The following is a 6493-nucleotide window of genomic DNA, read 5'->3' on the forward strand; positions in this document are numbered from 1 at the left end:
CGCTGTCAAATGCGACTCAGAGGGTGTACGCTGCCTACAGTACAGGCCAGACACAAATGAGCCGAGTTCTTCTTCTCTAATCTTTTCATGCACCTCTTGGCAAGTGCATGAAATATTCCCAGGGGTTAAGCTATCTCCGGCTGGGAATTGCTGCGTTAAAGCAGGTGCGCTGTACATGAAGAAGAGAGGGAAAAGTAACAAGAGAACAAGTTCTCAAAGCAGTTCTCTCGTGTTAGTCTGACAGGAAAAAACGTTTGTGGAAACATAACGCTGTAAAAATATGTAGCATTAGTTCGTTTTTGTAGCTTTTATGCCACCTAAAGCAGCCTTACACTCTGTAAACCACAAATCAAGAAGAGGTTTGACAACAGTTGCACAAAAATTAGATACCCTGTAAATAAATAAATAAATAAAGCTAAAACAGTGTTTCAGAAAGGTGTCGGATTTAGGGAACTTTAGTATGCTTATGCTAATGATAAAACTCTATTTTGCACATACATGTGGTGGTGAAAACTGTCCATGAATGCCTGTGAGGATTGGAAATGTAAAAAATATAAGTCTCCAAATTACAGAAAAAATCTGGATGTCAGGAAGTCCAAAGTTGTCAAATTGATTTAGAAAGCCCTTTCAAAAGCTAAAGTCAGCTCTTGTTGCTAAGATAAAAACTGGAGTGAGCACTCGTGTCGGGAAAACAACCCAGCGTGCTTCATTCTTTGGTACCGCAGTGTCCTCTTGCTAGATTTTTATTTTATTTTTTTCATGTGAACTGACCAGTAAAAGCTGGGTTAACAACTCTCTTGATAGGGAGTAAATTTGTGCTCAATCCCCTTTAAGTTAAATGCATTTGACCCCACCCCCCCACCCTCCGTTTCAGTTTCCTACTGACAAATGCTAATAAGCTATGGAGACACTCCATTAATTAGGATCGTTTTGGGGTCAAGTCTTTGTTCAGTCTCCAGGAATTAATGATCAAAATTCAATTGCTTGGGTTTAATGTGCATCATACTCATATTAAAGAGGCAGGAAGCCGTCCTGGACGTCCTCCTCTGGGTTCGCACTCGTGTGGCGGTGACTCAGGGCTGGTGGAGACGGTTAAGAGGTGTTGGATGAGGATCCCTTCTGTCCATCTGTGTCAGATCACACCCCGCCCCGATGGCTTTGGGGATGGGTTCTACGGGGGCGTCATGGTGACATGGAGTAATAACCGTGGTGACCTAGATCCGATTCCCAGTGGTGTCCTGCTACTTTCCGATGATGGTTGTGATCGGAGGTGGGTGGGCTGTTATCCTTGGTCACTTTCAGGGCGGCATTGATTTTTTGTTCAGTCTGAGGTGGTCATTTATCAGCCTCCCTTGGGGGTGGAGCCTGGGTGCAGCAGAACTAGCTATAGCATGGCAGGGTAAATAATACACACTCAGTGCTAATGCTCTTGTCTCTTTATATCCCAACCTACTTCGTTGTTTATGCTAGATGGGGGCGCTCTGAATATGTAATATACTTTTAGAGAATTGGGGAACTATTTTTTGGTCTGCTTGGGCCCTAAATGCTAAGCTAGTAGTTCCATTTCCCTCAGCTGTTACTTTTAGCCTCAGAGAGCATTAGCCACTCACAATGAGACATGCGTGAACGTGAACAAGGCTGTAATAGAGCACCTCCCTGTGCAGACATTTGGTTCTCTGGTGCCACCACCATTAGAGATGGCAAAGTCGATGCAGAGTTGTAAACTATCACCACGTGCACCAGTGTCTCCCTGCACCATTTTCTGGTGAATGACCTGCTGAGTTAGACTCTTTCATGCATATACAGACTGCATTACAGCATGTTTTCAATCTGCTTCTCTACTTTTTCATCCTCTATCATCTGGCACATCTACTCCGCCCCTGAGTCGAAGGATCCACAGCTCTGGTCAATTGTCGGCTTTTCAGCCATTTCATCCGAGGCTCTCTGTCATGGCTCCCGATGACAGATGTAGATACAGCAGTATTCTCTCCCCACAGCTGGGAAGCATGTGACCTAACCTTCCGTCCCACAGAAGTAATGGCCCACACCTTTAATTGTCAGTGGCCGTTCATCTTCCCGAACAATAGCAGGAAGCGGTAGGTCTAGGAATAGAAAGGCAGCAGCGTCTGAAAGGAAGTGATTTAGCTCGGAAGCAATTTGTAAGCGGGCATTTTGGGGCGGCTTTAATGTGCCGAGAGAAAGACCAGGTGCTGGAGGAGGAGCGGCAGAAGACAAAACTGGCAACCCTGAGCAAAGCTGATGGGCCTCCACCACTTCTGCTGTAAACTCATATGAGAAGAAAGGCTCACTGTTCATTGGATGAAGGAAATGTCTTGAACGTTGTCATGCTGGCTGTGAAGGAGGAGAAATAGCAACTGAATATGAAGGACTGGGGATTTTCTGCTGGATTTCACCCGTCCTCATTATTCAAAATGTGTCTAACCTGCAACAGTCTGCTCTCGCGCCTCTTTTATTTTTCTCCTTCCAAACTTTCCCAAGTTGAAAAAGCGCTCCGAGCGGAGTGAGATTGAAGGGTCGCGAGTTTACTGCCTGAATAACACGTGTAACGTGCGGTTCAGACCAGTGTAGTTACCACGTTCAATTCAATTTCCTCCGAAAACCAGATCTTATTAAAATAATAGATGGAGGGTTGAATGCAGAAGGATTTTTAACGCCCTTAAAACTAATTGCCTTCCTTCCTGTAAGTGTTCAAACGTTAAATCTCACGTCTGAGGCGTTTTGGCAGAGAAGCAAAAGACAGCAGATGACTGGCTTCAAACAATGACGGGGGGGGGGGGGGGGGGGGGGCAAAAACGGCTGACAAACAGACAGAGCGGTGTCCACATCATTCCTCGGCCCTGACAGGCCTCCCCATGCATGAATTCAAAGCTGGTAAAAGCACGGCTGGATTGGTTTGGATCTGACATCCATCATGCTGATCAGTGTTGTGGCGTCGCTCTGCCGTGTCCACCATAAGATGTTTTGGCAATCGGGCGGCGACATCTGTTACAGCCTCTCCGGGGAAACGGGGACCAATCTGGTGTGATGGCTTTTGACTCGGACCAGCGTTCAGTCAGAGCTGAACTGCCGGATATTACGACCGAGGAAATCCCGGCAGGCAGGAAAAAACTTCCACATCCTGAGCCCGGAGCTCCAACTCCTGTGCTCCGAACCTCAGCGCCTTCATCATCCCATTGAACAAACATAGCACACGTGAGGTGCACCCAGGCTGCCTTCAGTAAAGCCTCTGTAAGCTATTTCATAATCTCCCCTCGCTGCGTTTGCACAGATCAAAGGGGTTTAGAGCTCATTAATATCAATTCCTAACGCATTATAATCGATATCATTTGTTGCAGTTTGATGATGGCCCACGCGGACGGGCCGACGGCCTCTTTGAAGACACGATCACGACCCGGTCCTGCGTCGCTGGTAATCGAAGAACAACGGGGGGAAGAAAGGTGTGTTTTATTGAGCAGAGAGTGAAAGACGAACATTTGTAAACGGGGCCACACCGACCTCTTCACCTTCATTGTAATCCTGGCAGAGCACGGACATTAATAATTAACTGTTGACGTTGTTGTTGTTCTGAATTCTGATCATTTCCTAAACCACATGAAGCTACGACTCATGTTCAGGGCCGCGTTGGAAGTCTCCCTATTTTCTGTGTCCTCCCTCCGCGAGGGCGGGCGCGTTTCCGCTGGTGTCAGTTTGTTTCTCGCTAAGCGCCGTGCAGCGTGCAAACACCTCGTGCCTGTCACGCACACACGTCCAAACACTCGGGGAAGCAACCCATTTAAAGGAAAGTGGATTCCGGGGCGAACGGCAACGCTTTGGCGTCTCTAGCTGCTCCAGGCTTTTTCTTCTTTGTCTGTTTTGGCCAACAAATTCAGACAAATGCAAGAGTGTGACACGTTGCATTGATTTAATTCACTCTCTGAAACCAGGAAGGAAATTAGCCAACAGTGCTAACGGCGCAGGTCCGAGCTGCACACGTATGAGTTCTTCCTTGTCCCCTTGTGAACGAGTGGCTCCGTTTTTCACCCATTCGCGAGTTTATGAGCAGATCTTTTATTCAGATGCATTTTCCTCAGCTCGCTCACACGGCCGAGGCGCGGTCACATATGTGCGGGCGGCGTTTGGCAGATGGGATGTGCCCGATATCTCTCACTCGTTGTAATGAGACAAGACTGCGCTTCAGCGATCTTCAGTCGCGTCTGATGGCAAAAGACAGGGAGCCCACTCACTCAGAAGGGATCTTTCCCCTCTTCAAAGATAATGAGATTACAATGTATTCAATGTATCATTAGCTAGAGGCGGTGGGGGGAGGGGGGGCTGGCGTTGTGAGCCACTTGTCCGACGGCTTTGATCAGAAGAGACAAGCAACTGTCACCCTGTGAATCAAACTAGCGCTAACACAGCGAGCTTCTTTATCACCGCCGCCGCCGTTTAGAAGCTCCAGTTTGTCACGCAGGTCCTGGCCAGATCCCGGGTCCACCTCAGCCCAACGTAAAACGAATTAGCTGTTGGCGGGGAGGGATAGATGCTAGTTTTCCTGACATGGCGCCGCACCGCGGGATGTCACAAGCGCTGTGTTAACAAGCTTACATAAGCAGGCCCGACAAGACAGACTTAGCTTAAATTGACAGTTTGTTGTGGCACTTGTAAAAGGATCCATCTCGTCTTTGGTCCCAGTGGTGAAAATAATCCCTCGTACACTTTTTACTTTCTGTTTTGACAAATAAACCATCAAAATGCCCTGGTGGAGAATTTAGAACAACCGGTCTGGATGGAGTCAGAACGTTGGCTTGTTTTGACAGCAGCAATTACGTTGTTTTGTTTCGAGCTTACGCACCAAACAGCATAACTGTGAAATAACAATCCAATAATGATGTCAATCCTGAAGTCCATCATCCAAAATCTGAAAAAAAATGTTTTTCAGTAAAAAAGAAATCTGGCTACCAGCAAATCAATAGTGTTTGGACCAGAAAGCTTTGGTGCCTCATCCTCGCATCACTTTCCACCTCTGCTTACTGTTCTGAAGAGAATCAAAAGAAAGGGAACGATGGGGCCTTAAACCTCTGTAGCGAGATCTCAAAACTTTAGCAATTAGTCACATAATCATTGTTCGAACCTTTGTGGTGCCAGAACCTTTTCTGTAACCTCAAAACGATCCCCAAGTCAGAATCCATCCTCATTGCAGACTCTGAAACTCAGCAAGATTCCGATTTCAAAGAAAAGGGGCGCCGCAGCCTCCAATTACCCAAGATTTCATCACCCTCTCCTGATAATTATGCAGGGGTATTAGCTGGAGTATTTGTCCTTGGCATCCTTAATGCTGGTTGACATTTATTATGAACAGTAACGCGCTGGAGATCTTTGATTCGCGCCCTCAGTGATGCGCTCTGGTGCGCGCTCCGCGGTGCAACAGCACCCTCTCTTGATAATTCCGGATATGATTAGATCACCGGGGCAGGTCACGTGGGCAGGCAGCTCAGACGCGGTGATGAATCGCAACAGATGCCGCTGGTTTCATCAGTGACGTCACTGATGCCCTGATCGGTCTCCACCTCTCTGGTTTTATTGACATTTGTGATTTAAGTGTCTCTTCCTCTCCTCTTTCTGCCCTCTCTCCCTTCTCTCCTCCTCCTCCTCTATCATCCAGCCATGAAAACAACTGCTGGTTCTACTCAAGGATTCTTCCAGTTAAAAGGGAGTTTTGCCTGCTACTAATGCTTGTTAGGGGGTCAGATTCTGGGTTTCTGTAAAGCCCCCTGAGACAATCTGGATTTTACCAGATGATATATAAATAAAGTCAACTTGACACTGATTTCTGCTGTTATCATTATCAGTGTTTTGGGCATTACTGTGACTGATAATAATAGCAGTCCTTGCAGTATTAGTGGTAGCGGTATGGGTATATTTCTAACAATGTGGTCATTTCTTATTTTTAAGTGCCATGTGCCATGGATACACTCTTTTGTAACATTTTGTATTAAATGTTGATTAAATCCTTTTTCACCAGTTTCCCAAACTTGATATTCAAATAATCTCTAACTTTAAGATGACAGGAACACTTGGTCATACATGTGAACATGGTCAAATGTTTTTGCAGTCAGAATTCATATAAATATTCATTGAGGTATCAACACATACATGGTTTCACTTCGTTGTTTGAGTCAGGCTCTTTATAAATGTACTATGGTGTCATTTTGATTAATTAAGCGGATGTCTCAGGGTTTGCATCCTGCTGCTGTAAATATCGTTTATCTCTCTGCTGCTCATCCAATAGGAAAAGCCCAGTCAGTCATGTGCAACATTAAATTTATCGGTGCATTTTATGTCCGATTAAGAAGTGTTTTACGGTGTTTTTACAGTCGTATCTGATCACAACTATATCGCGTTAATAATTAATTTCCTTTGTAAAGTAAAAAACCTCAGGAGGAGCAGATCGAGTTTTCTGGGTAAAACTGCACATCAACAAACATCAGCGCCG

Source organism: Takifugu rubripes, chromosome 14, assembly GCF_901000725.2.
Source record: "Takifugu rubripes chromosome 14, fTakRub1.2, whole genome shotgun sequence".
Lineage (NCBI taxonomy): Eukaryota > Metazoa > Chordata > Actinopteri > Tetraodontiformes > Tetraodontidae > Takifugu > Takifugu rubripes.